The 27,417-nt window shown below is 42.1% G+C and overlaps 1 protein-coding gene across 4 annotated transcripts in view; it reads right to left on the bottom strand.

Moving 5' to 3' along the window:
• The window catches only part of NT5C2 (5'-nucleotidase, cytosolic II), a 338,739-nt gene extending 313,442 nt beyond the window's left edge, over positions 1-25,297 (bottom strand). Inside the window, exon 1 of one of the 4 annotated variants that reach the window (XM_069239484.1) lies at positions 25,025-25,297. The gene's annotated coding sequence lies outside the window, so the exon portion shown is untranslated. Of the gene's footprint in view, positions 1-24,898 lie in introns of all 4 variants that reach the window. The other 3 variants (XM_069239485.1, XM_069239486.1, XM_069239483.1) reach the window with 3 other exon arrangements.
• Positions 25,298-27,417: the final 2,120 nt, after the last annotated feature.

Raw genomic sequence — 27,417 nt, 5'->3', positions numbered from 1 at the left:
TTGGAACACCCTCCTATTATCAATAATAAGGTGCGTGGCGGTTGCAAAGATGGTGTTTCAACCTCGATGCCTGTATACATTGCAGAACTCGCTTGATACACTTCCTCGCTCAGTATTCAGGCGTCTGCATTCCCGGCTGGTGTCCCTGGTATGGACGGGGGCAGGAGGGGACGCTGCAGAGTGAAGCGGGAGACCCTCCAACTCTCGCTTGTTGAGGGGGTGGCTGGCGTTATCCAATTTAGAGTATTACTATTTAGCCTCCCAGTTACAACATGAGGCGCTCTGGCTCGCGGAGGGTGACAATTGGGAGAAAACCCCTCTCAGGGATGACGCTCGACATGACACCCTTGCACAGCTGCTGCACACAGGAGGTGGGGGGGGGGGGGGGGGAGGACCCATCGCTCCCATACACAGTAACACATACAGCAACTCTGTTGATACGGGCCATGAAAGTAGCATTGCGCCACACACCATTTGCCCGGGACTTTGACTTTTGAGATCTTCCAGCATTTCGACACTTGACCTAGACGGTGGATGTCCGATCCTGGTGGGAGGGTGGCTGCTTAACGCTTGCAGACCTCTACCTTGGTGAGACCTTTATGTCCTACGAAGGGGCACGGGACACGTTCGGGTTGAATCAGGGATAGTTTTTAACCTATGCCAGTATACTTAATACTGCTTGAGGGATATGGCCCACCAACCTGGAGCCCCCCCCCTTACCTCCTCAGTACTCTTTAGGGTGCTCCTGGAATATGGGGGGGAGCAAACATCTTATATCCGACATATATAAGGCAATGGTGGCAGATACACCTAGGTCTGTGCTGCGGGCTTGGGAGGCTTGGGACGTTATCTGGGTACTCCGTTGGAAGAGACACAGTGGAATGCAATATGTGCCCTGCTCCGCCAGGGGACATGTAATGTTAGATTTAAACTAATGCATTTAAATTACATACACCGTACATGTCACCCCTGTCTTCCTTCATAGAATTGACTCTGGCAGAGAGGACAGATGCCAACGCTGTAGTGCACGACCTGCAACCTTTTTATACTTAGCATGGGACTGTCACACAGTACAAAGCTTTTGGGAGGTGGTGGTCCAAACCTTAAGAGGAGTAGGGGGGTATTACTAGAGCGGACCCCTGTTCAATGTCTTCTGGGTGATGTCAGGAGAGAAAAAAAAAGGAAAAAATATTGAATGGAAATTTATGCAACTAGCACTGGTGTTGGCCAGGCATAGGGTGGCGATTGCCTGGATGAACACGCGGGATCCCAGCCTACAGAGATGGCGCAAAGACATCAGGAAATGGGCAGTGGCAGAAGAAATACGGTTACAACAGGTTAGAAGGGATGATCACCTTAGGGACGATTTGCAGACATGATATGATACTTACACAAATTGATGTGGTTGACAAAACTGTGCAGGAGGTTTTGTTGAGAACTCCGGAATAGTAGTGGTGCGGGCTACGTGAATGGGTACGGTGCTTATATCGCGATGGGGAATGCAATTTCTTGAGGTACAATGCTCACCTTCAATACCTTTTGTATCTGGGGTGGTGTCTACTGCTAGGATGAAATGTCATGTGGAAAAAATGAAAAATAAAGTTAAAAAAAAAATAATAATAATAATAATAATAATAATAACTAATGAGGACTGCTCTGGAACCGGAACTGAGGTCTGCTTGACAGCCAGCTTCCTAGAGGTATGAGTATATCACTTGCAGTCTGACCTGTAAGGAAGCGCTGTCACCCTAGGTTGAAGTGCCAGCAGGCTGACGTGCCTAAGAAGAAGAGGGAAGGAGAGTGCCTACCCCGCAGAAGGTGCTGACTACCAAGATGAGCAGAAACAGCCAACACTGAAGTTGATGCTTCATCCACCCTCAGAGATTCAAGGGAGACCGACCGGAATGCTACAGGATTGAAGCATTCAATCTCTTGCCTGAAAAGGCAGCACTGCGACACTCCAAAGTGCGCCTGACATGACTATGCCACTGCTACCCTGAAACCATCATGCACTACTGAAGTGGACCTTTCAAGTTATCTGTACAGAGTCACTGTCCTGAAGGGTACCCATGTGAACTGCGAGATTTTGACACTGAACATTTGTGGCCAAAATGGACCGTGCTGCTTTAAGTCAAGAAGTGAAGCAAAAGTGAACAGCACCGCCATGATGACTAATCAGACGTGTGCAGACCAAGCCACTGTTCCATCGCCATGTGAGAGCTGCTCCACCACTCTAAGAACCGCCTTTGGTGGCCTTGTAGTCTCTGACACAGCTCAACTGTGCCTGAGAGAGGTGCAGCAAACAACCAGGAACCACCAGTGGCACCGAAGTCTGTCTGACAACTAGAGCCCAAGTAGCAGCCAGCTGTTTCTTCCACAAACAAAACTGAAGTGTTTACCCCCTTGCAGCTTACACCTCTTCCTCTTGGAGGAGTGAAGAGAGAACAGAGGATTGCTGTGGGCCTCAAACACAACCGGCAAGAGAAAAAGGACTCACATTGGTGAGATTCACATAAAAGGACTCTATAACAATGAGCAAACAAACTCTCAACAAGAGTGGTAGTACTGCATCTGTGCATAAAGCCTGCCAGGGGAAGACAACCATGAACCCTGGGTAAAGTGGTCCTATGACAGTGGATCATAAAAAACGAGCACTGGGTTAAAAAGTCAGTTACTGCACTGCTGCATGGTTGTTGAGTTCTGAGTTCATTACTACCTCTCTGAGACTCCTGTGGCTGCTCGCAAACACTATCACTGATAGTCAAGTGCTTAAGAGGCTGTACATTGTCCAGTTTGGGCAGCCATTGTACAAGCATGTCTAGGCTAGAAAACACAAAGGATTGTTTCCCTGATTTCAATAACATGATTGTTACTTTTCGAATAAGAGAAGGAATAATCTGAAGAATAAATATCCTGCCTTCTAAATCAGGAAATTAACGTTATTAGAAGACACTGGCATGAATGCTATCTGCCTGAGAGGAGAGGCTGAGGAGTCAAATCCCATTGAGAAGCTAGGTCTCTATGGAGGAGATGAAGACATAACAATTCACCAGATTGCTCTTTCTCTACATCATCTGGTGTACAGATAATGCTTGTTTGGATTCTGAATCGGCCACTTGAGTAACTCTTATTTTTAACTGGGGCTCCAGTAATGACTGGCCAAAGGTAGAGGCTGAGGTTCCAAACCCTAATCAAATCTCTAAAAAATGTAAATGATTCATCCTCAATCTGGAGTATGAAATAAGATTTTGGTGGCACGTATCCAACCTTAATTAGAAATTGGTTTTTTGTTCCTCAATTTATCTTGAGGCATTCATGAATGACAAATTACTCTAGACTAGTCAACAGATGGGTGGCGAGTTCAATGATGCCTCGAGAAAGGTCAGGGTCCATCTGCACAAATATTTTCTCCTTTAGCTCCAACGTTCATAAAAGAGTACTTAGTTTTCATTCTGATTCACTAGCTAGTAGTTTTAACCCAATGTAAAGAACTACGAGGTGGTAAATGAAGCCAAGAGTATGTTCCCTTACCCCTTTGAAACAACTATGTTTGCATCAACCCTTCCAGCTGCTCTCATTAAAGGGAGGTGGGTCACTTATGGGGCCAGAATATACTATGCTAGATACAGCTTCTATACATGCAGCCTCTAGCCAGAGTTTGCACAGGATATAAGCTTGCAGAGGAATGGATCATTCAATGGGGCACTAGGCAGGGGTGCTCCAAATCACCATTCTACTTTACTCTGCCCATGGAGCTTCCAGCCTGTATCAAGCGTTATAGAAAATAAATATGGGGGATTAAGTTAATATGCAGATATTATATCTTTATATGCAGATAATACTCTCTTATACCTAAAAGATCGAAGGTCTTCCCTGCCAGCTCCACCAGCAATGCTATCTAAATATGGCTGCATGTCTGGACTTTGCATTAACTGCAAGTCCTTTCTTTTTCCCCTAGATCTGTAGCCCAACCGAAAGAGGTCAGAAACTTACCTCTGAGAAGGACACCAAAAAGTTTAAATAGTTGGCGTTTCATGTCTATGTTATCCGAACTTATAAAGCGCATGTCCACCAATGGTCTCATGGCGCTGAAGCTAAAGAAACAGAACATCAATGTAGTACCCTGTGGAGATCTATCCTAGGCTAATCTGAATAGACAGGTCTTCAAACGTTTCTTAAACTTGAGATAACAAGGAGAGAACCTAATGTCAGGAGAAAGGGTGTTCCAAAAGTGGGGAGAAAGGAACAGAAAACTTGTCCCACACAGCATCATCTTCTTGAAAGGCAGGGGGTGGGAGGGCGGATAGGGAAATGGAAAGAAAATTCAAATGAGAAGATCTTAAATTACGGCCCGGTATATATTTGCGGATACGAGCCGAGATGAATGCCAGACTGAGACTCTGTAAAGATTTGAAAACTGTGCAGCATGCTTTATAAACGGAGCGTTATTCAATTAGAAGCCAATGCAGTTCCCACAATAAAGGAGTGATACAACACCTCCGAGGTTGGTACAAAAGCCTAGCCGCCTGGTTTTGTATTAGTTAAAGCCTGCAGACTAACCTCTTGGGAAGACCCAAGTAGAGGAAATTAGCATAGTTGACTCTCGAAATAACTAGTTCCATGATAACCTGTGTAAGAGCTTTGAAAGGAAAGAAGTCTATTGATCTTCCTAATTGTATCTAGTTGGAATAAACAGGCTGAGACCTTAGCCCCCAACTCAAGGTTTCATTTAAAGTTTAGAATCAATCAATACTCCCAACATTTTAACTGAATTATTGAGCTGAGGTGGGGTGCCCATTGAAGAAGGCCAGATGGTGGCATTCTAAAGATAATGTTGTTTTCCAATTATGACAATTTCTGTCTTGTCCGAATTCAGTTTAAGTTGGTTACAGTTCATCCAATCACTTATAAATAGCACTGCCCTCTGAAAAGCGGACATCGATTCCGGTGAATTCTCAAGAGAAGATTAATTTCATGTCATCAGCGTAATTATACACTTTGACTTGTCTGTGCTTTGGGACATGCACGTGTGGATGTACAAATTGAATAGGGAGGGAAATAAAAATGATCCCTAGGGTACTCCAAAAATTTAACCTAGAGGAGGGAAGGAGGAAATCCTCACTGATTGTGACTGGTCCTTCAGGAACTAAATGATCCAGTTCAGCGTGGTGCTTTGAAGTCCTGCAGTCCTGACACAGTCTACCAAAATCTCATGGTCAACTGCGTCGAAGGCTGCCAAAGGTCAAGAAGCACCAGTGTCTGGGTAGCCCCTTTATCAGCAGCCCACCGTAGTTCATCCACCACTGGATATGCCCAGGCATGGGTCCCTCGCTTGCTGTGCCACTTGATACTAGCTAGCCTGGCTGATGAAGGGTGATACCCAGAAATCAGTCTCAGGATGCTTGTTTCCAGTCCAGGAAGGACCGGGCTCAGCAATCGGGCTTGACTGTTCCCATCGGGAGCAGAGTCAACACTGATGTGCATAAGGCTGGGTCGAAACTGGGGTGACGCGGCGAGCAAAATAACAATTAATGAAACCCAGATCTGTGACTGGGGATGACTGTTTGAAAAGTTTCAAGACTCCATGCATCATTTTATTTTGTGGTGTTCCGTAGAGTAGACTGCCATGTAGTAGAGTGCCATAGGCTGAGTAGATTGTCGTAGACTAGAGTGGCACAGAGTTTTGTAAAAGAGTGGACTGGCACAGAGTGGAGTAGAAGTTGTAGAGTGGAGTAGCATAGAGTGGAGCAGAGTGTCATAGAGGGGAGTGGCATAAAGTGTCAGAGCAGAGCGGCACAGAGTTGTAGGGTAGAACGGCATAGAGTGGAGTAGAGTGACATGGAGTGGTGTAGAGGGAGTAGCGTAGAGGGATGCAGACTGACATATAGTGGAGCAGAGTGTCAGAGTGGAGTGGCATAGAGTGGAGGGCCTTAGAGTGGTGTAAAGTGTTGCAGAGTGGCATAAATTTGGGGTAAAGTGTCAGAGTGCAGAAAAGTTGAATGGTGTAGCCTACAGAAAAGGGCTTAAAGTGTTGCAGAGTGGAGAGGTGTAGAGTGGAGGGCGCACAGTGGGGGGGGGCATACAATGGAGTTGATTGGAGCATCAGGGTGCAGTAGAGTTTAATTGGGTAGAGTGTCAAAGTGGAGTAATGTGGGGTATAGCACGTTTAACATAATATTTATATTTCAGCAACCCATCAATACCAAATATCAACAATAACTTCCATACAGAGAAATACACCAATTTCAGAAATGTACTATAATAAAGCACTATAGTAACAAACTCATACGTATTCCACTGTGTTGTACTGATCTGAGTGTAGGGCAGAACATTTCAACAAATCAGTCATAGGATTCCCATTTTGCCCACGCCCTATTAAAGAAATGAATTCCCTGCCCAGCATTCGACGTAACTCTCCCGTCATTGCCAGTTTAGAGAGTTAATTATTCCAGTATGCAACTCTAAGACAGAGGTGTGGACATTTATAAAATACCTATCCGGTAATAAAAAATAAAAAATAAAAAAATAAAAAAAAAAATCTGTTGACCTATCAGGAGCCTTACACTTAAGGGGCCGACTACGGGAGCATTTTCATTTTGCAAGTAGCACACATGAAAACGTGCAACCGTTGGAAGTTTCCAGGCCTACTTCTGTTAACTTGTGAATTTTTGAAAGAGGCAAATCTGCACCCATTAAAGGTCAAAACTACAGGGTGCTACCGTTTCACCTTTTTAAAGAGTGGGGCTCTTAATTGATTTGTATGTTTTTTTTACAAGTTGCCCATAAGGATTTGACACTGTTTCTAAACAAAACACGTATCATACCTTCGGGAAATTGTCCTTAAAAACTGCACAGTATTTCAGCAAAGCGGTCGTCAACCTTTGTCCACTTCTTTAAAGCTGCAAATATTTTTCATTTCTTCATATTTTGAAACCAAACTAGGCAATAATTTAACAAAGCTGTCTGTAGCACTCATCCATGTTTTTTAAACTACAAATATTTTTGGGACCATTTTATCTTGAAAGCATACAACCACTAATCTTGCTTTCATTATTCTGTACATATCTGCATACACTAGGGAGCATTATAACTAGCCTACACATTATTATGCTCTGTGAACATGTGCATATGTCTTTTATTGGAACTACCGACTTTAATGCAAGCTGAGCTTACAGCTCACTGCATTTCCTTAGTGTGCATTCCATAAAAGTAACGATATTTCAATAATGAATCACGGACATAGTTTTGAACATCTTATACATGTGTATGCATATCTCGTCTCAGCAACTGAAAACCCTTTCTCACAACCATACTGTGGTACTGTACACTGGAAGAAAGTGTGTGCTGTAGGGGGTGGAAACAACTTGTCCAAGGGACAAAGTGGCCAAAATATACATCAAGGCTATACTATATGTCTTGGGTGTTGGGCTATAGAAATACACCACCACTGTAAGATATCCTTTATTTTCTCATTTTCGAAGACAAAACCATCACACTGCCTTACAAGTCCAAAAATGTGCACACATTTCTATTGTGTCACAACCAGAAAGTGCATGCTCTGGACGTGTAAATGTCACTTCATAAGGTATATTCAGATTTCTTATTTCAACTACCACTTACTCAAGATTCAAACAGGTAATTTCCAGCGTGGCTCCTGCCAGCAACTTGGAAAAGGAGTCAACAGATAAGACAACAGGTAGAAGGTACAGAATAAGAGTACTACTGGAGAGATGAAACAAAGATTTCAAGTCAACTCTCTTTATCACTCCATTCCAGGTAATTCCAGCAAATGTAAATAGCCACGACAATATTGGTCTATTGTCACATCAACATTTAAATCACGTGGAAAAAGAGGCACACAGTACATACATTATCATAATGCAACTGAAGATTACAAGACACAGCTGCTGATGCAAAAGGCACACAACATTTAAGTCCCACATGGGAAAAACACATACAAATACATTGCTTTATTCAATTTCTCCCCACGAGGCTTGCAAAGCGTGTTTGCTGCCAGCTGTGACCAGTAGGGAGGAAGGGAAAAGAAAAGACTCAATTAGAAACACGGTTACTGTCTGAATAGAAATATAAGTGGGAATCAAGCATTTATTCTGCCTTAGTTTCTAGGAATAATTAAGTCAAAATGCCCCAGTGGCAACCAGGAACCATGGACTGAAGGTGACAGTGGCTGGTGTATACCTGGACAAGAACTGTTGGATAGCTGCTCTGTCATTTCTGCGTCTTACTTTAAAAAATGGGCTTCTATCAAAAGGTTTTTTAAATGGCTACTGTAGTGATGATGACAACTGACTGGTTGCTGCAGGTCACCTAAGGGATTTGTGAATGCGGCTGAAACTGGACAACTACAACACGGATGCGTTGTATGAGACTTGCTGGTGTAAAACTCATCCCCACCTACACTGACACTTCAGTTTAGCAGAAGCTGCTAGAGGCTGTGGGAGTACCCAGAAGCTGCGGGCTTTTCTCCATCAGCTGATGGCAGATCATGAAATAACGAGCCAGTGGGTTTCTCTGCAAAATAATAAGAAGTCACTTTGAGACTCATGGCGTAGTAAAATGTAAATGTTTTATAGAGATGACGAGAATGAAAGGAGTAGGTACTGAGTGTACAATCACATTTTGTCCAAAGGTAAATTGAACAGGTCATAAAAGGGACACGTGGTGCCTCAAATTCCGAAATGCACCATAAACCACTATATGTTCTTAGTACTGTTAAGTGATAAATTGATATGATAGTTACCCGAGGGGCCATCACTCTCCAGTTCAAGATAGCAATAACATTCACCACCGTTTGGTTTAGTGTGAGCTCCTCATAAATTCAGGGGTCCTCCTACAAGATTTAGGATTTACTTGACAAATGCAGTGAAGACTGGATTTGAAAACTGGGATTCGGGGCATCTCAGAGGCGATAGAGCCACTTAGTCCTTTACAGAGGACTTCCTTTATATGGGGAGTAGAAAATGGTGTGCGCCTCAGAGTTGTTGTTAAGATCAATATAATCATCTCCTGATGACGTACAAATTAGAGCAGGTTTCTGCGTATATTTGTATTTTTATTTTCTACATAAATGTCTACCTTTTAGGTAGCACAAATGCTGTGCTCTTCTGGAGCAAGGGATTTTATAAATTTCTCCTGTAGGTTTTTGTTTAGTCTAACTGTCAACCGCCATGACCTGTCAGGTGCAGCATATAAAGTACGACAACACTACATGGTGACTACTGCATGCTTTTGCAAGTCATCGACGTTATATGCAGTGAAATAGATATGATTTGCATCATAACTAGAAAAGGATAATGGATTGGCTGAAGGTGCTTATGATTTTTTTTGTTCCCTGAATGGCTGTGCATCTGAAAGTCCCCAAGTACATTTAAAACAAATATTTTATCGGTTTTGATATGAGAAACAAACATTAAAAGCACAGAAAATGTAATCAATATAAGCATCTTTGTCACATGTACATTAGCTCATAGTACACTCTCCTTCACATTTCATGATCACACGTTAACATTATCTGTAGAGTATTGCCATTTAATCCTGCAACAGGTCAAGCCTTGTCTTGGGGTGTGAGGATAGTGGACTTTGAAGGAGGAGTAGGGAGGATGCCCTACTGAGACCTAGTCTCTGTCATTTGACAAGCATATCTTACCATATTTCTCGCTCCATGCAAACATCTTTTCATACATCTTCCTCCCATAACTCCATCCACCAACACCACCAACCCACCGCATCTTTTCAAATTTCTTGTGGCATCCAGTCTTTGTAAATTCATAGTTTCATTACCATGGAGTTTCTTCATACCGCCCCTCCAATTAACAATTTGGGGCATTTCTGCACTATCTCAACTCTGCTTTACATACGTTTTAGCCACAGCAAAGCTCAAATTAATTAGTGTTTGTTTGTGAATGTTTGTATCGTGGCTCTCCATACAACCAATAGCATCAGGGAAGGTCCATCTCTAGGGGGATCTCTGATATGGGATGATATATGTGCTGCCATGGGTCCCAGCCATCCTATTGCTACCTGCCACGTAGCAGGAAGGAGCGTGAGCTGGAAAATAAATAAATGTAAATTAGTAGGCTATCAACAGTTACATTGGAGTTCCTCTGCGCCGGTGGGTGGATGTGTACACATGAGCCTAGCCAAAAGTCACCAGGGCACTGTAAAGCGTCAAGGGCAAAGATACAGTTGGTGACTGACTGGAAAGCGAGGTGGGTTCTGAGACTCCAGGCGATCTGTTACTTTATTGTGATGTAGCATTCTTTAAAGTGTTTTCAGCTCTTTAAGTCCCAATGGATATAGGGATGTCTGCTTAATCTGAAGATTGCAGGACCCATTCCTAATATGGCTTCTTTAGTTTCTCTTCCTTCAAAGGTCAATAACAGAGTTTATGAAATACAAACACAACACCAATTATCTACAGAGCTGGGAGAATATGTCCCAGTCAGAAAGTGGGAGACAAATAAAACTACTGGTGAGTTGAAGCGTGACCCCTTCTGTATGCTACAATAGGTGGAAGAAAATAGGAATGACAATTACAGGCCAATGAAATAGAGGGGCAACTGAAAGACACTTTAAGAATACTATACATTTAATTTTAGTAAAAATTAAAAAGGTCTTAGCTAGCTCCAAACCTAATGATCTCCAATCCTCTCCAAACAAGTGCTGAACATCTTCTGTTACTCCAATGAACAACACCTTTTGATTCCAAAATTCACCATGTACGAATTAATCTATGCACCACAAAGCCAAATATAGGTGAGAATGATAGTAACTCCTGATAACCTCTAACTAGTAATCACTCCCTCTTAATAGGCATCCTCTAGTTTTAGGTGTGGCTACAGAGCACTTTATCAGCACTGGTGACAATACTACTTGTAATGGATACAACAAAGCATCATATTTTGAAGCTTTAGAAGGCTGCTGCCATGGACAATACTGTTGCTATGTGCTTGTTCTGTGTGCGCCTGCCCATCTGCTGGAGACACTTAGTATTCCACAAGCACTAATGTTTCCAATTATTTTCTCTTGTTAGCAGTACAGACCATAAGCCATATCACATCAATATGACACCTAGGCAGTACAACTAAGGCTACAACACAAAAACTATGTTACAGTACTACAAGTGTTTTCATTAGAACAGTAATACTGCAGCAGAGTGCCACATACCACCACCACAAACACGCGACTAAAACATTACAAAGAACAACTTACTTATCTTCGGTAATGCTCTCTCTGGTAGAGACTAACCACAGATTCTTCACCGTTTGAATGTGCTGCAGGTATCAGACTGGATCCGGAAACATTTTTAGCAGTACATCTGTGTACTCGTAGGTAGGGCTGTGCAGCTCCACTTGAACTCGATTCCACTCTGGAAATGACATGCAGGGCCTATGTAGGAGTCACTTGCGTAAGCGGATATCAACTGCTTTCAAAGCAGTCTGTGCTCCCAGATGCAGGACCCCGAAAGCAAACTGGTTGAGACCAGTGTGCAGATTCCAAGACTCAGGATCTTGATAATGGATCGCATTCATTTCACAGAACGGGGAGGAACAGTGAGGAATCTGAGGTTAGATCGAGCCTCTACCAGAAAGAGAGAGTTACCAAAAGTAAGTAACTTATTCTTCTGAAAGATACTTCTAACTTCAGATACCTCACCTTTATAATAGATACGAAACCAGTACCTATTGGGAGGTGTGTCTGTGAATGGCCTTAACCATAAAACCCAGTAGGTCCGAAATGTCAGACCTGAAGAACCTAGCTGTACAGACAGTAGTGTTTTGTGAATATATGGACTGATGCCCACATAGCTGCCTGGCAGATGTCCAGAACAAGAACTTCATGACTCAAGGCGGTGGTCATAGCTTTGGCCAGGGAGGAATGAGTTTGCAGAATGAGTTTGCAGTCCTCCTAGAAGCTGATTCTTGCCCAGTGCATGGTTGATCTTAATGCAAAAAACAATCAAGTGGGAGACCGTTCACTTCTGAATTACCTTGCCTTTATTTTCAGTCTAGCGCACCCCACAAAGAGCTGATCATCCACCTAATGTTTTCTGGTACGATTGTTTTAAAAGCTCAGTGCTCTTTTGGGGTCCAAGTGATGGAGTCCCTCGAAGCATACAACACCAGCAGGGTGATGGTTTGACTGGCATGGAGCTGCATCGCAGTTTTTGGCAGGAAGGCTGCTCATGTCCACAGAATCAGTTTGGGGAAAAGATGGTGTATAGTGGGTTGACACAGCTTGAAGATCACTTACACACGGGACCAATGTTATGGCGATGATGAACACAATCTTGAAATAGAGAAGCCACAAGTGACAGCTCAAAGAGAGTACACATCAAATATGTGAGGACTAAGTTATGGTCTCACTGTAGAAGGGAGGAAACGGATGTTGTAGGCCTTTCAAAAAACATATCACAACTTGTGATTTAAACTAGGGCTACCACAAAAAGGCCGGACGAGCCATAAGATACCATTTAATTCTGCCCAGAGAAAAGCCTTATTGGGTGAGGGACAAAACAAACAAAGCGTCAGATAACTTTGCCCGGAGAGAGTCTATTTGTCGCAACAAATCTGCCCCAATGACAGGCATATATAGTTTTCTTGAAGGGACGCCTGGCTGCCAAGGTGACATTAATCATCTCCGGAGAAAGGTCAAAAGTGTGCACCTCTCGCCGCTAAATCTCCAAGCATGAAGGTGGAGTTTGCAGAGGCCCCAGTGCAGAACGCTGACTTGTTGCTGCAACAGCATGTCCTCCTGGAAGTGCAGCCTGATCACAGGACAGATGCTCATGCACAGGTGGCCTATCAGGGGCCATGAAGGTCACTGTAGAAAGGCATACAGGAGTCCACGGCAGAATGTGTTTCAGAGCGAGAGAGATGACCTGTAAACTCTAACTTGCAGAACTGATGACGTTGTACATTCTTGGAAGTAGCAAACAGACCGAACCAAGGTTCTCCCCATTCGTGGAAAAGCCCCTGCACCATCTCTTGATGCACGTGTCATGCGTGACCCACAAGGCATGGACAACTGAGTTCGTCTACCCTGGCATTCAAGGAGCCTGCCAGGTGGTCTGTGACCAGGAAAATGCCTTCCCTGGTGGTCTAGCCATTTCCAGAGGAGCAGGACTACTGGCACAGTATTTACTGCAGTGCCACTTGGAGGTGGTGTTGTCCGTATGCATCTGTACCAACCTCCTCCTGATGTCTTTGTTAAGAAAGCAGAAAGAGAACACTGTCTTCTTCTTACACTTTTGCCCTTCGCTTTTAAGATTGCTACATGAAATCCAGAGAGAAGTCCATGGTTACCATAAAAAGTGGTTTGAGGGGGAAGCCTCTGTTAAGACTAGCTCAGACCACAAAGTATATAGCGCCTCTCTCCTGACACTATGCAAGCCAATTAAATAAGGCAAAGATTTTGAGGTCATGGGTATTTCCGGATGACATTCACGTTTCAGTAGCTGCTGATTGATTAAATAAAGTTATTTATTGATTATTGGTAACAAGATAATTATGACCAATAAATAACTATACTAACTAATAGCTATGAAACTTGAATTTCACCCGGAAAACCTATGACCTCCACATATTTGTCATATTTACTAGAGATGCCATAGTTAGTACTATTAAAAAAATAACTTCTGAATTAAAGCATTTATTTATTTTGCACACAATTAAGATGAAATCTTCAATGCGCAGACAACCTATGCATTTTAAATCCCTGCCCTCGATGTGCACACAGTGTAAGCTGATTGCAAATCTTTATCGCTTTCAGGTGTAAATGGATTATTCAGCTCAGGAAGTATTATCCGTCCTAATAACATTATAAACTGTTTCACAGTGGCAGAACCGTTGCTGCATCTGACTGGTTTTTGTTCCGATGCGTCCTTCTTTACATGACATCCAGCAGATTGGTTTTCTGCCCTCGTACAGACGGTTTGAGTCAGGGATAACTGTAAGCTAAGGGAATAGCAAACACCTCCCAGGGATGCAATCACCTGAAGGCCCGAAATCTCAAATGCACCCATTGTCAGGGGAGGGGGCAATACATGTGACTGTGCTAGAAAACTCCTTGTACAACACCTTGTTTTGGTCAAATCAAAACATTAGGGCTATTTATAACCAATAACGAAGGCATGCACTTAATCACCACGGATACCTGGTATAAAACAATGGCCTGATCACAGGTTCCAGAATTCTAACAATCTGGTTTTACTGAGTACACATAAATAACACAGAGGTAATACTAATCAGACTTTCAGAAAATAACTGATACATAATCAGGTCAGAACTTGTTCATATTAAGCCAAATAGAAGTCCAAATGCTTAAAAAGAGAAAAGTCAGAAGTCAGCTACGTGCTGCAAACATAGGTGGAACCAATACAACAACAACAACTTCTAGCAATGGGTGGATGACTTTTAAATAACCATACATTCAAAGGGCAGAATAGCAATATTCATCTAGACGTCGATTTCTAAGCAGAAACGTTAAAGGCTCAGGTGGCAAAACAAATTTCGAAATACAATTATGATTTACTCATGGAAAAGTCATACTTTGTGCATTCATAATTCATACAAAATTAGGCAAAAATATCTATGGAACATACAACTAATTTCACCATCTATTGCACAAACACAAGAGTATGATGTTGTATACCTGGTATAGTGCCAGATAGACATTACTACTGTTGGTATGATCTGTGATAGACAAGTTAACGTCCCAAGAGAAGCGCTAGAGGGATGTGTATGAATAGCTAAATGATTACCAAAAGTAAATAGCTGGAACATACCATGGGAGATTTGTTTAAGTTTTAATAGGGTGAACCTGCTCCAGGCAAGTTTTCAACCCTATCCAGAATAGAGGGCTAAGATGGGGGAAAGATATCAGAAGGAGAATTGGGGTTAAACAAGAGCTACCCGGTCAGTCCGGAGTAGGTCATGGAGAAATACAGCAGGACGTCAACAGCAATCCTTTCTCTGCATGTACAAGAATGGTGTAAAGCAGCTGTTGAAGAGGTTAGTCAAGGAGAGAAACTCAAATATCCTCCTAATACTCTTTCTTTCACAGACAAATGAAGCAGGTTTTTAGGAGGGAGTGAAGTAAGGAATGTTAGCAGGCTTAGATAATGGAGCGAATGGGTGTATCCAGACAACCTTAGATTTCTACCCCACAGAAAGAATATTTACTGAAAAGTTATCTCTTAAGTTTCTGGATTGTAAAAATAGTTTTAACCATCAGGTAGATAATTTGGCTTTCAGGGTGCGATCAACTACATATATGACTTAAAAAACACTTAATGAGAAGAAATCTACTGACTACAGACTTTCTTGCATGCGAACGGCCATCTATTCACAAAGGTTTTGCAATGAACTTCAAACTGTGTTCGAAGCACCTAAGTTGCCCATAGATGGATTAGAGATTAATTGGTTGAAAAGCCTGGTGAAGTCCACCATTCGTTTTGAAATTCACAAAATAAGAGTACCTTGTGTGTACTCCTCACACTATGTTTTATGTAAGTTACATATTTGTAGGGTTACAAATAAGTATAAGCAACGCTTCTATGCTGTCAATACTAAAAGATTATGTAGACATTTATGTTACATGTACATTGTGCAAGCATAGGTCAGGAGTGTGGAAATATATAAAATATCTACTTGTTCAAGGAATAAGATGCTTTAGAAATCTATGTGCCTGAAAAAAATCAAGTTGTTCCACTTGGAGTAATGCAGTGAGGTGACAAATTATGGCAGTGTTTTCATTATATCAGAGTTCTGATAAAAGACTGCATGGCTATTCCCAGGCTCCTATTGTATCAGTCTTTGGATGCTAGCAAAACTCTAATTATTGCACCTTTCTGATTTAAAGGACTCTCGATATACCCGTGCTATACGGCAAATCTTTGGTATATTTCCAGTTTCTTTATATTCAGAGGTTCTTTTTAAGTGTGGTCTCTTTATAGGCACGTTTATTCAACATGGCAGGGGTATAAATATGCCAACATTTGCTTTATGACGGCCTTCTGATTATGGCAGCGTTCTGCATAGAAAACTGTGCTAAATTGACCATTTCTCTTTCTTGCTTTGGTTTATGGTGAATAATCTTGTGAGATGCTCGGATACGTTTACTTTTAAGCATTCATTCAAGTTTGTAAAACATTACTGTGAGTAAACTCAGATCAATTCTTTATAGTCAGTGAAGAGTCAAAATGTAAAGGAGCTGATTCTAAAAGCTACGGCAATGTGTAAATTTGGCTTAAATGCGCGAAAGTTGGTTTTGCGTTTGTAAAAGGATGTACTCGTATGAAGATTTTTGTGTGAGCAAATCTATTCATAGGAGCTGAAAGTACGCGGAAATTAGCAATTCCAGCACTGAAATGCCCTGTTCGTTGGCACCTAACTACAAAAGTACACATGTAAGTATATTCACAAACACCTCTCCAACCCGTTTCCATGGCAGAAGAGATCAGAAATGTTAATCCCGACAAGAGGAGGTGTAAAACATTTCCTAGGTTGGCAAGGGATCTCATCCTCCCTCAAAAATGTGGGGAGACAGAAGGAGTTTCTCCATGGGGGAATATAGTTCCCCAAAACAAAATGAAAAGCAACTTTTAGCAAGTAAATTTACACCTGCCTGGCAGATTTTCACATGAACAAATATACACTTGTATGTATGCTCATGCTAAAACACAAATAACAAACGTTTGCTAATAGCACACATCAAACCCTGCAACTGTTGTTGGTTTCCAGGCCTGCTTCTGTACACTTTTGTGAATTACGAAATTTGCAAATCTGCAACCATGAAACGTCACCGACTTCAGACTGTAAGGTTATCACTTTCCTTAAGAACAGGCCCCATAATTTATGCTTTAATATGTTGTCCATAATGATTTTTTCACTGATTCTCGATCAAACACGGTTCATGTAATGATACCCTAGATAAATGGTATTTAAAATTGCTTGTATAATTTAGCAAAATGGTCTTCAGTTGCACAGATGTATTGTGTACTTATATTTTTAAACTGAACAAATTTAGCAAGTGTCTATAACCACAGGATATGTATATATTTTTTTTAAATCAAGGAGCATTCTAGAAGCAATGGAACTAGCCATGAATTGTTAACTTTTGAGAACATGTGCCCAAGTTTTTATTTTGGAACCACTGTCCATTATAAAAACTGTGCTTACAGCTCACTATACCAAACTCTTGGTCCACCAGCCCGATTTAAAGGTGGGCAGACCACCGGGTTTGCGCTACTAGAGAAAAATTTCCTCCATCAGTGTGAAACCTTTCTCCGACAGACTGAGGAAGTTGGGGCTGTCTGAGGTAAGCCACCCAACAGTGCCAACTATTTGGAGTGTGCAGCTGGGTGTTTTTTTGAATTGTCCATTACCACCAGGTATAAACCGGCTCCCACTCTGGGAGTTTACTTTTGAGAAAAAAAAGGGGGGGAGGGGGAAGTCAAAAAGGTGGGTTTACCATGCTAATCCCTGTAGGGATTTTCACCATGACTAAAACCTGAACCACTGTACGGAGTTACACCACATTTGGCAGAAAGGTAGCTCTTGGTCCAGAAAGCGCCCTTTTTGTTACTGGTGTAAATCCGTTCATTAGTTTGAAATATTAAAGAAAAAACAAATTGGCATATATAGGTATTTGAAGGCTCTGCGAACCCCCCAGAGCCCGCCTCCTCCCCAGGGCTTCACAGTAAAAGAATGTAGGGCGCTGCCCAGCTTTGCAGCACCTGGAACTGACACCTCCCTGGGGCAGGTTTTGTGAAGAAATGCAGGGGGGGAACCTGCCCCTCCTCCACCCCCTGCCACCCTAGGGCTAAAATTAAAAAAACATAGGGGGTCTGTATCAGACCCCTGCCCCGGGGACCACCACTTCCCCTGGGCAATTAAAGCTGGAGGGAGTTGCAGGGCCCCCCTCCTCAAGGAGCCAATGATGGCCCCGGGGACCTCAGTTCCTCGGGCTGACTCCTTCTATGTCCCGGGGTGCCCACTCCCAGGACATAGGTGTTTGCTCTGACTTGGCAGGAGCTTTGCCAGCTCCCACCAAGTCAGAGAAAGCACTTCACTTTCTGCAAATGAGGGCTGTCACTCAGTAAGCTGAAGGTTTTCAAATCCTAGTATCGCTTGGCAGTGTGTTTGTCTATTTACTAGTATTTTTACTTTAAACCTTCCTGGTGTTGGAACATTCACATTTCTTTTCAATCACATGTATGGGTTGACTGTCATAGGTATGTCTGGAAGCATCATAGTAAGGAGTCACCTATAGCCTAAAGGTTAATGTCACAGACCTAGAACCTAAAAGTCAAGGCTTTTACTCCAGGTTTGTCAGTGGTTAATTTCGTCTTTAATTTCTTTTGATCTTCAAAAGTTTAGGGTTCATACTGAAGGATGCTCTCACTCGTTTTAAATGAAATAGACTTTTCTTTTTAATTCGTCCTCAAATATCTAATTCGAGTTTATCTTTCATCAAAGCCTGAAAAAACATATTTCCGTCTTTCTCCCCCAAGTTCTCTCTGTAAATTTATTTCTCTGAATTTCTCTCCCTCTCAATCTCTCGTTTTGAGTGTGTGTCGATCTCTTCCATCGAATAATAGAATGGAAGAGAAAGAGAGAGATGGAGATTGTTATTGCAATGACCTCTCCATAAAATGACTTCAAAGAGTCAGACTAGCAAGATGTTTGATAAGAATATTATAGTTATGTTTGGATGCAGAACAGGTCAAGGTTTTGTGCTGTCACTCAGTAGGCTGAAGGTTCAAACCCTAGTATTGTTTAGCAGCGTGTCTGTTTATTTTCTTGTGTTTTTACTGTTAAACATTCCTAATGATGGAACATTCAAGTGTTTTTCCCTTCAAAATCTGTGGGGTGAATGCCATAGCTAAGTTGGACACTGCACAGTATGGAGTCACCTCTGGCCTAGTGGTTAAGGTCTCAGACATGCACACTAAAGGTTAAGCATCCTAGTTGGAGTAAGTCTGTAGTCATTTCCTGCTTTCGTTTCTTTTTAACATAAATATTTAAATTACATACTGAATGATGATCTCACTCTTTTTAATTGACGAGAACAGTTTTTTTTTCAATTTGTCTAGAAATATCTCATACTAAGTATATAATTCATCAAACTCAAAAAAAGAGAGGGATCAGGAGGAATTATGGTCCAGTGTATATCCTCCTAATGGAAACGTCAAAATATAAATGATACACTGTTCCAACCAAAAAGTACGGAAACTGGTGGCAGGGGTCCTAAATTCTAGGAGCAAGAGACCTCACACATCCAGAGGATGTCATGCTTCATCATCGGCACTGCTCCTCGTCAGACCGGCACTGCAATGTCTGACGGGCACCACCCCTGGTGGGGGGGCTCTTTGCCGGAGATCTTTTTTAATGGTGGTGCCGTGACCCCAAAGGTGAAAAAGTGACAGAGGTGATCAAAAGAGAGCGAGGTTAAAATTGGCTCTCAAAACCGCCACTGAGACAATAGTTTTATTAGACCAGATGGACGGTCAGGGCCAAGGTTAAAAAATATATATAATAAATAAATAAAATAAAAATACTAAATAGACACACAATGATTTAATTCAAACTTAATTGGTGTTAAAGGATGGAAGTAACTAAGGACTCCTGCACTTAACTTTAGAAACGCCTTCATTTTTAGAGACATCTTGCAGCACAAGTGTAAAACTAAGACAGTCTCTTCAAAATGAAAGAAGTGTATTTAGTTAACATGCAGAACCATTTCACCTTAGTACAATATATTTTATCAGTGCATTTGAGATGTATTCATTTGAAAGTGATAGTTTTCAAACATAAATTTGGAAACATTAATTGTTTCCCTTACACTAACACCACCAATAGTAAATTAAAGAGGCAAGTCACTTGGTATGTGCACTTTATGGGTGGCCTAGGTTCCTATCATACATGACCAACATTTTAGTTTATTAAATTAAACATAGAAGCAGGTTTTGTGCAGCGCACACCATGAATCATGTATTTCGAGGTCATCTTAAATGTGATAATGCAGAACAAGGGGGGAAAGTGAGACTAAACAATTGCCTAGGATCACACAACTTATAAAAGTGGCTAAATTGGGATTAATTCCAGGTTTTCTGGTTTAGCCTAGTTTATTTCAGCCACTAGATGTCTATAATTTGCTTCTCCTACACCTGCGTTGCCACCAATCCCTCCAGCCACCCCACCCCACCGCCACTGCCCTGGCATCAATGCGGCCCCCCAAGCACATCGCAGACCAAACTTTTTGGCCCCTGGGAAACTTTTTGCAAGTACCCATGATCTACCGTGACTTGAGCCCAAGTAACCACAGATACGAGAGCCATCGTCATTTAAACTATAAAGAACTCACCTTTGAAAAAAGTGAAAAATGTTGAGCAAGAATTTCTATTGGATTCAAGTATTCTCTAACATCGCAATAAAAGAAAAACATAAACGAAAGAACACCTACAAAACCGTTCGAACTAGTTACTCACCTTTAACCAGCATAACTAAACTTTGCATTCCGATCATTGTGCATTAAATTAACCAATTACTTCACTGACAAAATAACCAAAATACAAGAATTCATCATATATAGAAAAGAAAACAATACTTCAGAGGAGCCCACAAACATCAAAAAATGTTTAGATGTTACATCATCCCAACCATGCAATACCGAGTGAATTATTAAATATCTATGAGTGTGCACCGAATGAATCACTTTCAATTAAACTTTGTCACCATATGACATGCCAATTTACTCAAACTGCCTATTTCAACATAGTAGTTTCCAAAATGTATAAATGCATGGCAAATCTCCCCTCATTTGCAAATACAATGAAGGACAACCTAAGCCAACTTCAAAACATATTATAACCACATGAGCCACTCAAATCCAGCATCTAAATAACCACCACTTGAAATATAAGATGATGCACTCTATGCAGCCCTTTAAGTAGATGCATTTCTACTGCACTCAAAATCACATTTCACAAATTAAACCAAGGAATCCTGCTGGAACACTCCACGCAAGTGATATCAGTCACCAATGACTACCATCTCACTGCTTCTAGAGACGTAGAAAGAGAACCTTCATATAAGCGCCTCATCGATCTCCTGCTGGATCCTTCTGGAATTCTTCTCCTGCCTCATATAATCGCCCTACATTTCAATTTATACTTAGCAGCTTTAACACCCACCACAACCTATTTACCCACTCCCATGCCACACTGATTTGCTTTGTTGTTACAGGCACTCACAATCAACACCAAGAACTCCGACACCACCTCCAGGCTACTGAACTGCTGAAATCCATGAGCTCCGAAAAAGCTGGAAATACGTGAATTTCTTGACACCAGAAAACTCAGCTTTCCGGCGCCACCAATCATATTGAGCCAATTCATCAAACTGTATTCTAATGATAAAAGACTGGCAATAATTCTAGATTCTGATATGGCCATCATTTACAGTGGTAGTCAGGTCATATCATCACCTCCTATAACTCAATCAACTACTAGAATGCAGCCCTGAAGATGACAGACAAGTGGTTATTTGAGTTATAAAATCAACAAAAACTGAATTTACCCAAACTCCCTTTCAAAGACTAACAATATATACAGCAGGCCCTATCTTTAGGGATCCACGACTCTACAGACTAATAGAGGGAAAAAGCAATGGTGACCCAGGTCCCCGATTCTGTGAAGCCACCACTAACTTACTGTGAACCCAAATAAGCCTTAAAATATTCTATTACAGACAAAGGGGCGTATGTCGAAAAGTTCTGATGCAAGAAAATAGGACGACAAGCCACAACCTGCCATCTCCTAGCATATGCTGCGCCACCACAGGAGGCTGAAGTTCTGCACACAGCATACACCCAAAACACAAACACCTCGACTTCAAAATGAAAGGACCCTTTAAACAATTTGTTTTAAGCCACTCATTTAGCCTCTCACCTGGTCGTGGGAGCACCATAGACAATTTAGTATCAACGCAGCATCACAGAAGACCCTTCCTTCGTCGAAGAATCCTTTTAAACACACCATTTGTCGCCAGTTTAATCAGTCTGAAATCTGACACCGTGCTGCTTGATCAGCAAAAACATCTCTCGTGCAAAGATTCTTTATTGCTCATTGGAACTTAATTTTTACATAATGTAGTCAATTACTAAATTCCCGGGTTTTTTGTATATTTTTTTCAGAAAATTAGATTTTAGAGTAGTGCATGTTTCATGCGGTGTGAATGAGGAAAAGAGCTATTGAAAGTGTGTTTTTTTCCTTCGACAGTGCATTTTGTTAAATACATGACACTCCCATTTAGCAACAAAAACACAATCAAGATAACACCCTTCGGCTTCCCATGTATGCAATATACCCAGCAACTTTTAATGAAGCTAGCTGTCTGCTGTTAATAACCGAGTATACCTTCGGGGAACGCTAAACGACACAAGAAGAGTGACTGTATCTGCAACAAGTCATTATCTTAACTATAGTATTCATGTGTTAGGCTGTTTTTGTGATAGGTTTGGAACTTGTCAGCCAAACAACAATCATTTCAGAGAGACAGTTAAGAAACGTCGACTTCTGTAGATGTTCCAAGAATGAGACTTCCTGCAGTACTGCTTTTCGAGCACTGGCTTAGGAGGCACACATGAAAAGCATACCTTCTCTGTGTGACATTTAGACGGCACGCCGGTCAGCATTAGGCCTCCGCCGTGTTATTTTTTCCCTTCATTGCTCGGGTGACCGACCTTGTCCTTCAAACAATCCTTTGCATGCAAGAGGCGAAGAACCCGATACACTTGACACCAAGCGGGGCCCTAATTTTCCATCTCAACGTGTGCGGCCAGGGTCTCGAGTAACAAGATGGCACTCAAGCCAGCGTTGCGCTGTTATGACAATATGTTAACATAAGGAGCCTGCAGCATTATTTTCCGAGACGTGGTATTATGTTGGAGGTGACGAGGGAGACGTGCTTATAATGACTGAGCCTCGTAATGCCCGAAACAACTGCACTGGGCAGCGGTGATTGTACAGGGTAAAGTTCAGAGCTGTGCTTTTGAGTGGAGAGCGTTGCTTTAGTACCAATCTTTTAACCAGTACAGCACCAGGGGCAAAAGCAACAATCCTGAAAAGACTAGCAAGAAAGATTTTCACTTTAGTTTCGAAATAAGAATACCTGCAAAAAAAAAACACTTACTGGGGGATGTCCCGATGGACCAGGCCTTTCTTTACTTTTACAAGCCGAGGCATTTGCCAGAACAGTTATACAATCGCTCACGGGGAGACCTCGTGCACTTAATTTCTAAAGCCTTGAACTGGGCGAACAAACGGACGGTAAAGAAGACACTTCATCATTGGTTACACTGGCAACATCACCCAACATCTGCATTTTAATTAGGGACCTTTTGGGGTGACGTTGCCAAAGTATTTCAGGAGGACAAAAACAAGTTAATAAAGTCTCGCCGGTTTCACAACTTGTGCTGTTTTACATAGTAATGTATTCACCCCAACAAAGTCAATGGGTGATATTAAACACACACGTGTCAAGCTAGGGTTTTAAAAGGACACATACAAAGAAACCACAAAACCGTCTTTAGAGTCCCAATTGTAAGGTTTTCGAAGAGTACAAGGGGGTACTGAGAAAGGCAGGGATAAATCATGTGACACTATTGAGTCTAAAACTCAAGCAAAACCCTTCAGCAAACCCAGGGACTCGTTACCCCAAAGGGGCATTTTAAGTTAAGGATGTGAAGATTAACATTCCTAGAGGAAGAAAATGGAATGGCATGCAACAAATATTCAAGTTTTATCTTTGAAGACCTTCTTACTACTCAGCCTACGGGAGTTACTCTTGGACTCAAGCTGCTGTGCACTCGCATGCAAATACCTCAGAACTACAATGAGTCAAAAGCTGAGACTTGAAAAGGGGGTTACTGTGCGAGAAGTAACCCGCATAGTAAAGGTGTCGATACAATTGACCACCCACCTTTTCAAGTCTCAGCTCTAAAGTATCTTCCCTCTGGCCTTCTCATCTCATAACCAAGGGCTTTGATGCGGACTTCGGAGTATCATAAAGGACTGAAAATACAACAGCCACAAGGTAGCATAAGGACCAAGGCTTCATATTTTAAATCTTGCATTCTTCATCATTCTCCCCGACCTCTGTCTACCGACGTCAGTTCACCGATGCAACCGAGTGATTGTGGGGGGGACTACTGCCGCTTCAACGCCTCGTCAGAGGAAGTAAGCGCTATATAAATACTATTACAATGACAATTACAATGCGTACACATTTACATGTATGTCCTGCCTTGCAGCTCAGTGCCACAAGTCTGACAATGGTTCTGGTCTATTCTAGGACAAATACCCATGTGCCTCAAAATCGTCAAACATATTACAAATAGCGGTTGGTACTTTCAAAATCAAGTCTGACACAACTTTGTAAACGCTAGCGCCTTCATGCCAGCTCTTGAAAGGTATAGTGCACTCACAGTCACACCAGGTCACCCCTTATAGGTGCGTGCTTCCACTCCTGGGTTAGATGATCCATCTACGAAAAATGAAGGGTCACTCATATACAGCCACTTCTATAATACGGGAAAGATGGTGCCCCTGCCATAACGTGGTCCAGGTGGCGCCCTATTGAGAGCAGTTCCTTTTGAGTAGCAGATGCTGCCGCTAAACAATACCCACTGTCAGAGCTCAAACCAACGCTTCCGCCCATCTGGAACGGACAGTGCATCTGAAATCAGCCTGTATATCCCATGAAAGGTAGCATTTACACTGCTGTAATGGTTAATGGCCCTGAAAAAACATACACATTCCTTCCATCCAGGGATGAATAACGCATCGAAATAGAGGTCAGTGGTGTTAATGTACCCTATGCGTTAAACGCTGTACTGAAATCGTGCAGGACACTCCAGTAGCTTGCAGCGGGCGATGAAGAAACTCCCTCTTACGCCAGCCGCCCAAAACCAGGTGGGGAAACTCCCGATCAAAGCTTACCTCCCGTCTCCTGACAGAAGATTTTAAACATCCGACTGCCTTTAATTTGCTTCCGACTGTTACCAAACCAACTTCAATATGCTGAGACAAGCACGGTTAATCAGAAAGCTGGCAATTCAACTGACTGACAGTTTACTGGGCGGTGCTAGAAGGCCTGTGCGGCTGGATTTCCCAGTAAAACCTGTCATTGGTTAGAAAAAATTAACCGCCTCGAAAACGACGCCCACCCACCAAGGTCGAAGAACCGCCCATGCCGCTTTACCGGAAGAGACTACTCGCTGCCCCGGAACTCGAGGCCCAGTCGCACCTGGGCCGTTGGTCCAGGCTGTGCGCGCTGGGACCGGATGTATGGGGAGCGGGAGGTTGGTGAGGCCACACGAACTCGCTGACCCGGACTCCTAAACGAGAGAATGGGTGCCCTCCACTGGAGAAAGTAAAATTTACCAATCCATTAGGTTCCACTTTTGCTAGTAGTATTTTTTGTTGTAGTAAGATTTAGCCTGGTGAGCATTTGTGCAATATGAGCTACTGAAGCTCTATAAAAGTGCTATGACTTGTTTATTGCAGAAGGCAATATATTGATCAGTAACTGGTGGTAATAAAACAAACATTTCCATGTGCTTTGGTTAGCAGCAGTAATACAGATTTGTATTGCACTGAGGATCGCCAGATCACTTACATGGCTCAATATGCCTACCTCACTGAGCAAGCTTAACAGCGCTTTATTAGACAATGAAGGCTACGCTTGTCGTTGAGCTATATCCAGCTGTGGTGGTAAAACAACACGCCACGTGTCTCGCACCAGTGGTTATCAGAGAGGCACATCTGCGTAAATCCAGCACAGGGAAGAAGAGCATCTGCGGCGAAACGATGGGCGCTAGGAGCAAAGGGGCACAGAGTTTTCAGTTAACCATCACTCCCTCCCAAGGGAGGCATTACTCTTTGTTTCTCAAAGTAAATTATCTCTCCTCTGTGCCTCCTACGACAAATAAAACCGAAGCAGCGAAATGTAAACCTAAACTTTCTATTTAAAAAAATGCAAATCTACCAATGGTGAGATGGGCTCTCATTGTCACTTGCAAAGCAAGTTTTCCAAATGAGAAGCAACCCGGACCTTAGAATAAAAGAGTTTTTATGTGATTTTGTCCGTACTGTGTTTGGTTTTGCCTAGCGCCAATATACATCACTAATTTGCACCCGAGCGCTATCGTTGGAACTCCTCAAGCAGTAATATGCAGAAAGATAGAGAAAACACAAAACTATGCAGATAAACATCTGCTATTTTACAGAGCTGACATGCTGCAATAATGTCAGTATGTGCTGATTTCTCCATAATTAAAATTAATAACCACAGAACATGAATATTAGTCATGTGATATTTGCAGTATAAAAGACCATTCCAGCTGTATTACCTAATGTATCAATAGGTTTGCAAACCACACGTTTGAATCCCACTTAAGCCTTTCATCTTTAAGAGATTGTTACTGTTAGTACGATTGAATAGTGTATCGTCAACACCTGTTTAGAGCAATAAAGGCCCCATAAAAACACGTTTGTTCTCATTTAATAATATGTTATTCCTCACAACCAAACTCCCTAACATGACTCATCCGAGTGTAGTGCATGAAGAAAATCCTTCACCTGTTGATAGCGAGTGGACTTGGTGAAACTAAAAGTCAATGCCCCCAGATCAAGGCAGCTCAAGAGTTCTAAATCTCTGTAGATTAATCTGAAGAATGTGAGTAAGGCACCTGTCTGCCTGTAAAGATTTTTTTGATAAGAAGCTGCCCCAAAAATCTGCAATTCATACCAGAGGCATGAGAATTTGCAGTAAATAAACTATTCAGAAAAGTGTTTCATGGAAATTCCAACGAAAAGTTATGCCATGTGAAACAGTGCCCAAAGTCATGCGTGTAAAAAATGCGTTTTAAGGTACTGAACCAGAGAAAAAAAGAGGGGTTGTACCGTACGACATTTTCTACAGATTACTGAACATTTCCTGTATACATTAACACCTTTTATGTAGCTTGACAAACAGGAACACAGTATATTAGTTGAAGGACTTACAAACTCTCAATACGAATAGAAGTGAGTGCCGTGTTTGGATTCTTTTTTAATGTATGGTTTGGCCACTCAAATACTCAAACACACACAATGATGGATGATGTTCAAGTAGCAGATCACTAGTGAAATTAAAATCTGGTGTTTGGGTATGGTGCCAGCTTGTTTGCCTGGAATTTGAACACCATTTCACCCGTCGGCCTACCATGCCTCTACCACTTTGATTAAAGAAAATTATTAGAAGCATTGAAGTACAACTGTACAGGCATGCTGCAATATTTTGTAAGCACTAAGGATTTCAGTGGGCCAAAGTATGGTAGTTATGATTTAGA

The sequence above is a fragment of the Pleurodeles waltl genome, chromosome 6 (assembly GCF_031143425.1).
Source record: "Pleurodeles waltl isolate 20211129_DDA chromosome 6, aPleWal1.hap1.20221129, whole genome shotgun sequence".
NCBI lineage: Eukaryota > Metazoa > Chordata > Amphibia > Caudata > Salamandridae > Pleurodeles > Pleurodeles waltl.
The sequence above is the reverse complement of the archived record's forward strand: the minus strand, read 5'-3'. Positions and strand labels throughout refer to the sequence as shown.